This window comes from Hylobates moloch, unplaced genomic scaffold (genome assembly GCF_009828535.3).
Source record: "Hylobates moloch isolate HMO894 unplaced genomic scaffold, HMol_V3 SCAFFOLD_1, whole genome shotgun sequence".
Lineage (NCBI taxonomy): Eukaryota > Metazoa > Chordata > Mammalia > Primates > Hylobatidae > Hylobates > Hylobates moloch.
The window spans coordinates 184,007,817-184,019,720 of NW_026652276.1; positions in this window are offsets into that span (position 1 = coordinate 184,007,817).

The window sequence follows — 11,904 nt, forward strand, 5'->3', positions numbered from 1 at the left end:
ATAAGAGGCAGTGCATGACTACAACCAAAAAAAAAAACCAAATGGAGAGTGACCGGAGATGGGACAGGAGGCTGGCAAGGCCAGGTTATGGGAACCTGATGGACCCTGCTAGAGAATTTGAGTTTTGACTGGGTGCAGTGGCTCATGCCTGTAATCCCAGCTACTTGGAAAGCTGAGGCAGGTGAATTGCTTGAATTCGGGAGGTGGAGGTTGCAGTGAGCCGAGATCATGCCACTGCACTCCAGCCTGGGCAACAGAGCAAGATTCTGTCCCCCCCCAAAAAAAAGAGTTTTTAGTTTTATCCTGAAGAGAATGAAGAGTTACTGTAAACTCTTGGGATAAGGATGGGTTTAAGGATATGAGACTGGAGACACCAATAGATTTAATTCCATCAAGTGAACCCGGAACAATTGGTCCAGCAGGAAATCCAATTGTCTGATACAAATTGACAACAAACAAAAGACGGTTTCCTAATAACATTTGGTAATATTTAAAATTTTAAGCTACCAAGACTTGCTTACTCTGGGTTCATGCATTTTGACGTGGATCAGAATAGAGTTCCTGCAGAAACATTTTATCCATTAGCTTAATATCTGGATTGGGAAACAGGCCTCAGGGCAGGGCACCTTGTTAACACAACACTACTTTTCCGAGGGGCACAAGATGAGAACCACAGATCTTGTCCAACCCACACCTCCTGGCCACCAGACCAGACTCTGACTCAGAAGTGGCTGGAGTAGGGAACGTCTCATCTGAGAACAAACTCCAGGGCATATAGCTTTTCCTCCTCCAACAGAAAGAGAGTGGATAGTGAAGCATCGTTGGATTTAGAGACATAACTTTAGTTTCTCATCTTGGATTTCTCCCTTACTAATTATATAAACTTGGGCAAGCACTTAGAGCTCTGATTTCCATATCTACAAAATGGAGATGTTGATACTTGTTTTTTCTATCTCACAAATACATAGATATATAAAGACACCTAGATAATATATGTGAATGTGCTTTAAGAACAATAAAGCATAAAATAAACTTGACATTTTAAAAGCAAATAAAAAACTAATAATGACTGTCCCAGACACAAAACAGACTGTCGTGGCTGGGTGTGGTGGCTCACGCCTATAATCCCAGCACTTTGGGAGGCTGAGGCAGGAGGATCGCATGAGCCCAGGAGTTCCAGACCAGCCTGGGCAGCATCATGAGACCCAGTCTCTACAAAACAAACAAACAAACAAACAAACAAACAAAACAGACCATTAAGCTTATAAGCCCTGACTTATTCAGTCATCAGTTAACAACCAAAACCAGAAAAACACAAGAACAAAACAAAACATCATCTCCAATGAACTTCCTTTATTCATGGCGAGATCCATGTTCAATACATTATACATGTTCAGTAGAATACCATAGACTAACAGTGTTACAAATAGACCAACAGAACTTTAAGGTTTATGTCTAGTTATGACATTTATTAAAGCACAAGAGTTTAGGTATTAAAACTTACTTATAAATATTTAGCCCATATTTAGTATAAATATTTACTCGAGTAAGTGTAGTAGTGGTAACTTGAGGGAGTAAAATTTAATGGGAGAAAAGAAATGGGTTTTAGAGTCAGAAAGTCCTCGATTAGGTTCACAGCTCAAACTTTTACTTATTTTATTCCTTGGGCATGTGGCCTAATGCCCCTGAACTTCGGTTTTCTCATCACTATAAGGTGAATAGACAAATACCATCACTTGCCCATAACTGTGTTCTCTTCCCATCTGTATCTACTTAGGAAGCAAGAGTAAGTTCATGAAGCCGTGTTTTCTAAGTACCTCCACTTAAAATGCATAAAGAAATATAGTGTACTTACTATTACTATATTATTATTATTCTATAATTGTGTTATAATGCAGCATGGAACTCAAATGACTTGTAGTTAAAGAGGCTTTTCCTCCCCTTCTGTCTAACAGAGTGTCTGCATCCTTTATTCTTCTTTACTTTTCCTCATAGCACTCATCATTACTTGTTATGTTTGCTTCTTTGTCAGTGACTGCCCCTCCCTAGTAGACGCTGAGTTTCATGACAGTAGGGGTCCTGTCTGCTGTTCAGTGCTATAGCAACAGCAACTAAAACAGTGCCTGTACCTAGTAGGGGTTACATAGATCTGAATATGAATGAACAAAGAGACAAAAGGGCTTATACGATTGTAAAATCTCTATAGGATACAGGCGTATGAATTGATTAGAATCACAGAAATCATTATTGTTAGTGCAGGGTGTATTTCTCATTTTCTGGGAGAAGAGACTCCTAGCTTGGTCCCAGTGAATAGGAGCCGCGGGGATGCAGGGAGTACTATTAGAAGACTAAACCTTGGCTGGGCTTATTTATTTATTTATTTCAAGACAGTCTTGCTCTGTTGCCCAGGCTGGAGCGCAGTGGTGTGATATCAGCTAACTGTAACCTCTGCCTCCTGGGTTCAAGCAATTCTCCTGCCTCAGCCTCCTGAGTAGCTGAGACTACAGGTGCATGCCACCATGCCCGGCTAATTTTTTGTATTTTTAGTAGAGACGAGTTTTTACCACATTGGCCAGGCTGGTCTTGAACTCCTGACCTCAAGTGATTCGCTCACCTTGGCCTCCCAAAGTGCTGGGATTACAGGTGTGAGCCACCGTGCCCCACCTGGCCGGGACTTTGAGATCTATCTAAGCTCCATGCCAACCATACTCGTCTTGAAGAAAGACACAAAACTCACACTTTCATTCATCTGTTCAATGACTTCTGAGCTCCCTGCTGATACTGGGCACACAAAGGAAGATGAAATGGGTGTGGTCTCCACCTTCACAGAACTCACAGCTCATCAACCTCATGGCTAATAGGCAAACAGAAAAAATGAATAAATCCACAAACAGATATAAACCTGCTATTTTTGAAAAGTGCAATAAAGGAAAAGAGGATGTATATGAGAAAATAATGAGAAATATCTTTTTTCTTTTTTTGTACAGAGTCTCGTTCTGTCGCCCAGGCTGGAGTGCAGTGGCACAGTCTTGGCTCACTGTAACCTCTGCCTCTCAGGTTCAAGCGATTCTCCTGCCTCAGCCTCCCGAGTAGCTGGGACTACAGATGCATGCCACCATGCCCAGCTAATTTTTTTTTTTTTTTTTTGGTATTTTTAGTAGAGATGGGGTTTCACTGTGTTAGCCAAGATGGTCCCCATCTCCTGACCTCGTGATCTGCCTGCCTCGGCCTTTCAAAGGGCTGAGATTACAGGCGTGAGCCACCGAGCCCGGACGAAGAATATAATTTCTATTGGGGATGTTGTAAGGTAGGTTTTCTAGAAGCAGAATTTGAGGTGGGCATTTTCGTGCAGTGATTCATGAAGGGCATGCTCTCCGGAGAAACTTGTAAGGGAGTGAGGGCTGCAGGATAGGGCAGGAAAAGAATGTGAGCAGTGTTGTGGTTTCAAGAGAACTCTAGACTCAGCCTGACTCCACAGGGAGTTCTGGAGCAGGAACTGCAGGGCCAACTCTATCCACTCAGACGCAAGGGGGCTGAATGGTTTCACCCCACATCTGTCTATAATTGGCTTAGAAGAGCCACCTTAGAAGAAACTTCCAGGAATCTTTCAGCAAGGCAGTTCCCATCAATCAAAGTCTATGCTCTGAAGAAAGGCGCAAGTGTGCAAGTGTGAGTGGCTCACAGCAGCCACACCTGCCCTGGTTGAGGGGTGGATGCACTAACTGTGTACACATGATGTGGATGGGCCATCAGGAGTATCTGCTACAGAGTATGTGCAGAGGCTTCTCTGTAGAAGTTATTTTGAGCTAAGATTTGAAGGATGAGTAAGAGGTAGACAAAGAAGAATATTCCAGGCTTAGGGAACAACATGTGCAAAGGTGGAGAAAAACAAACAAAAAATCAGCAGGGCTAAAAAGTTGTGGGGTATAAGAAAAACAGGTCAAGATTATTTTGAGGCCAGGTGCGGTGGCTCATGTCTGTAATCCCAGCACTTTGGGAGGCCGAGACAGGTGGATCACCTGAAGTCAGGAGTTTGAGAACAGCCTGGCCAACATGGTGAAACCCTGTGTCTACTAAAAACACAAAAATTACCCAGGCACTGTGGTGTGTGCCTGTAATCCCAGCTACCCGGGAGGCTGAGGCAGGAGAATCGCTTGACCCAGGAGGTGGAGTTTGTGGTAAGCCGAGATCACGCCACTGCACTCCAGCTTGGGTGATACAGCAAGACTCTGTCTCAAAAAAGAAAAAAAAAAAGATTATTTTGAGGGCCCAGATCACTCTGGATTTTGGACAATGGGGCACCTTTGAAGTGATGTAATCTTCCTCCCAGCATTTTAGTATCACTTTGGACTGGTCAGGAATGAGTTAGAGGAGGGAAAGAGACAATGCTGAGAAGCCAGGTAGGAGGCTGGTTTTAGTTGTCTGGATCATAAGTGATGGTGGTTTAACTAGGGTGGAATGGGAATTGAAAGAAAAAGATGGACTTGGGATACATTTTGGAGGTAGAATTAACAGAATTTGATGGCCGTGCCTGGTGGCTCATGCCTGTAATCCCAGCACTTTGGGAGGCTAAGGCAGATGGGTCACCTGAGGTCGGGAGTTTGAGACCAGCCTGACCAACATGGAGAAAACCGATCTCTACTAAAAATACAAAATTAGCTGGGCGTGGTGGTGCATGCCTGTAATCCCAGCTACTCTGGAGGCTGAGGCAGGAGAATCACTTGAACTGAGGAGGCGGAGGTTGTGGTGAGCCGAGGTTGTGTTTTGCACTCCAGCCTGGGCAATAAGAGAGAAACTCCATTTCAAAGAAAGCAAACAAACAAAAAAGAATCTGGTAATGAATTGTCTTAGATGGGAAAAACTTATATTTTGGGCAGGAAATGGGAGATCAAGGTAAGAATTTCTATTTATACTCCTTTGATATGCAAAATATAGGCTTAGAACCTGATATTAAGTGGTATTTTTTTTTCTTTTCTGTCTATCCTTGTCTAGTTGGTAGGACATATTGAAAGAGACTGGCAATAAAAGCAAGGTAACAAAACAGCCACTCTGCAACAGCCTGCCACATTTCTGGAGGTTTTTTTTTTTTTTTTTTTTTTGAGACAGAGTCTCGCAGTGTTGACCAGGTTGGAGTGCAGTGGCGTGATCTCAGCTCACTGCAACTTCTGCCTCCTGAGTTCAAGTGATTCTCATGCCTCAGCCTCCTGAGTGGCTGAGATTATGGGTGCGTGCCACCACATCTGGCTAATATTTTACTATTTTTAGTAGAGATGGGGTTTCACCATGTTGACCAGGCTGGTCTTGAACTCCTGGCCTTAAGTGATCTGCCCCCCTCAGGTTCCCAAAGTGCTGGGATTACAGGCATGAGCCACTGCACCCAGACACTTTTGGAGATTAAATGGGGTATTTGTCTATATTGCTGCATTATAAATTACCATGAGCCTAGTGGCTTACGGTATTTCACAGTTTTCATGGGTCAAGAGTCCGAGAATGGGTCCTTTGCTCAGGGTCTAACAAAGCTGCAATCAGTGCATCAGCCAGGGATGGGGTCTTATGTAAGGTTTGGGGTCCTCTTCAAAGTTCACAAAGCTGTTGGAAGAATTCATTTCCTGGCAGCTGTAGAACTCCGGGTGGCTTGCTTCTTTAAGGCCAGCAGGGAGAATCTCTTACCTCTAGATCTTCTAACAAAGGGTTCAACTGATTAGGTAAAGTCCACCCAGAATGACCTCTTCGTTGATTAACTTAAAGTCAATTGATTAGGAGCTTTCTTGACATTTGAAAAATCCCTTCACCTTTGCTGTATAATGTAACCTAATCATAGGAATGAGATTCCATAGGGAGGGGATTATAAAGGGGCTTGGATTATTGGGGGACATCTTAGAATTCTGCCTATCACAAACTAAAACTAAAAAGAGATCAATAATAGAAGAGTTTCATGCCACCCTATAGATTTGGTGGGAATTAAAAAAAAATACTTTTACCATTAAATTTCTACTGCAAGATAAGAACTCTCCACCCAAAACTGGTGAAATCAGCCAGGAGTGAAAAGGGGAGGATGCATATAGGTGATCCAGGCAGATAGAAAATAGAACTGAATAGACTACCTTTTCTCCCTGGAAGTCAATATTAAAACAATGCTCTAGGTTACTTAATTGGAAAATCGTCATCCCTGCATTTTCTGAATCTCCTATTGTATTTTCAGATACCAGACAACTAAGCGGATGTTGAAAATAGGTTCAGTTTACTTCTCTAAGAATCTTATACTTATCTCAATAATAGCATTTTGGGGCCCAGGCGATTTGGTATTTTTGAAATTTTGTGTTGAGATCTTTATTAAAGCTTTCCCTCATGAAATTAGAATCTGGGCTCTGTTCCCTTTCCCCCACTTCCACCTTACCAAGCCTCTTACTAAAGGTACCCCTGGAAACATCTAGAGCAAGACATTTGTCTAGAAGGCCCTGCTGATCTCCACAACAGATACACAGAATCTCCAGGAAGGTTTGTGGAGTGAATAGAAGTTGGGGCAGAAACTCTCAGTACACGGCAATCCAGAGTCAATCAAGGAGCACCAAATAGATGAATTCTGGAGAACAAAATGAGGAAACAATTCATGATTCAACCATCCCAGAAAGACCAGTGAGCACAGAAAGAGCTTCACAATCTGGGATCCTCATAGACCATGGGGAGATGAAGCTGATGAAGAAAAAAAATCAGGTTTCACCAGTATCATACAGGCTGGGCTTAGTTTCCTATAGAAGAGATGTAGTGGCTTGCATGGGGATAAGTGGGGATTTTAAAGAAATCCTTGATTATATAGTAGTTGGTTCCTAATAGGCACAAAGCAGAAGCTTGAAGGATGTGAAGTTGTTTGCACAAAGTGCCCATGTTTTCTTCTGCTTCTGTCCTCAAGGACAAATCGGCTAACCAATAAAGCATATACACATGCGGGGAGGGACATATACACTCACTCAAACTCAGAAACATTCAGAACATTAAAAAGTGCACAAGAAGGTCGGGTGCAGTGTCTCACACCTGTAATCCCAGCACTTTGGGAGGCCGAGGCGTGTGGATCGGTTGAGTCCAGAAGTTTGAGACCAGCCTGTGCAATATGGCAAAACCCTGTTTCTACAAAAAATATAAAAAATCAACCAGGCGTGGTGGTGCACACCTGCAATCCCAGCTACTGAGGTGGAAGGACAGCTTGAACCTGGGAAGCGGAGGTTGCAGTGAGCTGTGATCATGCCACTGCACTCCAGCCTGGGTAACAGAGAGAGACCCCATCTCAAAAAAAAAAAAAGAAAAAAAGAAAAAACAGTGCCCAAGAAGGATTTTGACAAAAGGCATATGGGGGCCATGGGCCACATTCCCAGGGATTAACTGTAGCCTCAGTTCCCATGGTGATTATACATTCAACTCAGGGACCGCTTCCTACTCAGTGTAACCTCCATCAAGAGGCAGGAGACAAAAAGGGATAAAGCCGAAGCACTTTAATGACACCAGACTGTGCACAAAGGCTGCCAGCACCACAGCCAGACACAGGGAGCTACTCAAACTGTCACATTACACATCTCATAGCACACTAATTGCTCCTGCATCACCAGCAACCAATGTAGGAAAGGCTGGATCAGAAATGCTTTATGAAACATGCAAAGATTTTTTTGCTCCAATTCATCTTCAGTTCCCTTTGTTACGTTATTAGTTATGGCCAGATGAACAATTCTGAGATTCTCTTCCTATTTCAGTTTGTGTAAGAGCCTTTGTGATGTGTGTGTGTGTGTGTGTGTGTGTGTGTGTGTACTTGAATGCATGACTATAATACATAATGGTCAACAGATAGAAAGCAGTATTCTTCTCCCACTGTCCCCTTCCCATAAAAAGAAAAAGGTTTTGGAAATGTAACCTCATTTTTTCTTTTAATTAAACTTTTTATTTTGAGATAATTGTAGGTCCACCTGTAGTTGTAAGAAATAATACAGAGAGATCCCATATACTTTTCATCCAGTTTGCCCCAACTATAACATCTTGCATGAATAGAAACAATATCACAACCGGGAAATTGATGTCGATACAATACACTGAACTGATTCATATGTTACCAGTTTTATGTGTGTTCATTTGTGTGTATTTAACGCTATGCAATTTTACATGTGTACATTCGTGTAACTAGCAGCACAGTTGAGATAGAGAATGGTCCCATCGCTTCAAGAACCTCTTATGCCACCCTTTCATAGCCATACTCATCTTCCTCTTGTCCCTACCCTTCTCCCCTCCCCAGTCCAACCCTTGGGGATCACGAGTCTATTCTCCGTCTCTATAATTCTGTCATTTCAGGAATGTTATAGAAATGGAATCATATAGCATATAACCTTTTGGTATTGTCATAATTCCCTTGAGGCTCCTTCAAGTTGTTGCATTTATCAGTAGTTCATTCCTTTTGACAGCTGAGTAGTATTCCGTGGTAAGAATGTACCACAGTGTGTTTAACCATTCGCCTGTTGAAGGACATTTGCGTTATTTCCAATTTTTGGCTATCATGAGTAAAGCTGCTATGAAGATAACGTGTAGATGTTTTTGTGTAAACTTCAGTTTTCATCTTTCTGGGATAAATGCCCAGGAGTTCAATTACTGGGTTGTATAATAAGCGGCTGTACTATTCCCACTAGTAATGTATGAGTGATCTTGCTTTTCTACATCCTTGCCAGCATGTGGTGTTATTGCTGTTTTTCACTTGAGCCATTCTGCTATGTGTATAGCAATAGCTCATCATTTTAATTTGCATTTTGTAATGATTGATGATATTGGACATCTTTTCATGTGCTTATCTGCTGTCTGTATTTCTCCTTCAGTGAAATGTCTGTTCATGTCTTTTGCCCATTTTTTTCACTGTTTTTGAGAGGGTTTTTTTGCACAATTTAGACACAGGTCCTTTGCTGAATATGTGGTTTGCAAATATTTTCTCCAAGTCTGTAGCTTGTCTTTTCATCCTCTTAACAGCATCTTTTTTAGAGCAAAAGCTTTTAATCTTGTTTTTTTTTCTGTTTGTTTTTTTTTTTTTTTTTGAGATGGAGTTTTCCTCTGTCACCAGGTTGGAGTGCAGTGGCACGATCTCAGCTAACTGCAACTTCTGCCTCTCAGGTTCAACCGATTCTTTTGCCTCAGCCTCTCAAGTACCTGGGACTACAGGCGCATGCCACCATGCCCAGCTAATTTTTGTATTTTTAGTAGAGATGGGGATTTCACCATGTTGGCCAGGATGGTCTCGATCTCTTGATCTTAGGTGATCTGCCTGTCTCGGCCTCCCAAACTGTTGGGATTACAGGCGTGAGCCACCGTGCCTGGCTTTAATCTTGTTTTAAGCACTGTATTTTTGATATCAGGTCTAAAAATTCCTTGTCTATCCCTATATCCCAAATATTTTATCCTACGTGTTTTTCTAAAAGTTTTATAGTTTTATGTTACATATTTGCATCCATGATTCATTTTCAGTTAATTTTTGTATAAAGTGTGAGATTTAGGTTCATTGGGAGTTGGGGAGCGGGGAGCTGTGGATGTGAACATCTAATCATTCCAGCAGCATTTGTTGAAAGGCTATTCTCCATCTATTGAATTGCTTCTGCACCTTTGCCAAAAATTAGTAGGGCATGTTTGTGTAGACCTACTTCTGTCTTGAGATAATCACAAAAAAAGTAGAGGAAAATGACAAAGCCTTAAAAAGTTAGAGAGATGCTAATAAATATGAAGGACAGATAAAGTCATTCAGCATAAGGAGAGCTGCAGTCCTTGAAAAGATAACATACTGAATGGAATGCCAGAATATGTATTCAAAGAGACTTTCTCTAAAGTGAAGGAAGAAGTGAAACTGCAGAATGAAAACATATTATGTTTTTGAAAATTTTGATAAAAATCACAACACAAAAATTACTCAACATTAAGATATAGCCTAGTTAAGTTATTGAACTTCAAGAATAATTTTTTAGGTTTTTAGGCAGATAAGACAGGTCACACTTAAGGGTGGTAAAAAAAGAAAAAATCTGGCTAGCCTCAGACTTCTCCAAAACATTTAACTCAAGAACATAATGGAGTAATGTTTATAAAATTCTGAGAAAATGAAACTGTGACCCAACAATATTAAATCCAGACAAAAATGTCATTCAAGTATAAAGATAAAAGCAGACATCCTCAAACATGAAAGAATTAAAGGAATATGACTTCCATGATGAAAATTTCCAAAGAACAAAAATAGCAATGACTCTGCCAGTAAAATCCAGTCAGTTAAGAAATCATTTAAAATAGGCCAGGTGCAGTGGCTCACACCTGTAATCCCAGCACTTTGGGAGGCTGAGGCAGGAGGATCATTTGAGGTCAGGAGTTCGAGACCAGCCTGGCCAACCTGGTGAAACCCCGTTTCTACTAAAAATACAAAAAGTAGCTGGGTGTGGTGGTGGGCATCTGTAATCCCAGCTACTTGGGAGGCTGAGGCAAGGGAATTGCTAGAACCCTGGAGGCGGAGGTTGCAGTGAGCTGAGATTGCACCATTGCACTCCAGCCTGGGCAACAAGAGCAAAACTCCGTCTCAAAAAAAAAAAAAAAAAAGTAATGGATACTGTTGTGGGTGTAGGGCTATTTTGGGAGTAGTCAAAGTACTTTGATTTCTTGGCTCTACTCTGGTGCACTTAATTTCTGTAGGCTTTACGTTCTAAGATATTGACTGTAAATAATGACTAATAAATTAATACCATGGAGTATATTAGAATTGAATACAAATTCTTGCTAAAACTTCCTAGGTGCTTCCTGTGATTATACCTAAATGTTTTTGTATATATGTATGCATGTTTGTATTTATTTTTGGTTAACACACGTTTGTTTTAGAAACATGAGAGAATAACCTTGGTCGTCCTTTATTACATTACATCATGAGTCTTGTGGGCTGAACCTGTGAAGCATAGCAGCCGGGTAGGTGGAGGGAGATGAGTCTGGAAAGATAAATGGGAGTCAGGTCACGAAGGGTGCCACCTGCCATGCTAAGGACCCTTTACTTTATTGTGACCAAGGGCTCCCTGGTGGATTCTTCATAACGGGACTGCAGTAACAGTTTCATTTGTAAAAGATCCCATAGGTAGTAATGTGAAAAAACTGACAATGGGACTGGAGTAGATTGAACAGGCAGGAAAGGGGTGTATCAATTGAATGTGGAAGATGGAAAAAGAGAGGAGCTTCCGGGTGGTTTGGATTTTTGGGTGAATGGAGGTATGATTGGCTGTTTAGCATTGCAAATATGGGAAGAGATTCAGGGGCCACAGCGAATTCCCTTTTGGACAAGTTGATATTGAGTTTCCAATGGGATATTCAAGTGTAGTTTCCTAGTAGTTGATGGTTAAGTGGGCTGGAGCTCAAGAGAAAGGCCTGGGTTGTGCAGACAGGTCCTGAAGTGGAGGGAAAAGCCCAGAGGGAGGATGTTCAGTAGAAGAGGCTTAGAGTCCTGGCAAACACCCACTTTTAGGGCAAAATGTAGTGTTTCACAGCACAGTCTTTGGCGTTAAACTATTATAGCAGGGTAACCTGGGGCAAGTTATTTGACTTCAGTGTCTTAATTGCAAAATGAGCACAATAGCATCTACCTGAGTTAGAAAAGCATTTACAATTTTTAGTTCCTTGAGAGATCTGTGGGCTTGGCGCAGTGGCTCACACCTGTAATCCTAGCACTTTGGGAGGTGGAGGTGGGCGGATCACCTGAGGTTAGGAGTTCGAAACCAGCCTGACCAATATGGTGAAACCCCATCTCTATAAAAATACAAAGTAGCCAGGCGTGGTGGCACACGCCTGTAATCCCAGCTACTTGGGAGGCTGAGGCAGGAGAATTGCTTGAACCTGGGAGGCAGAGGTTGCAGTGAGCTGAGATTGCAC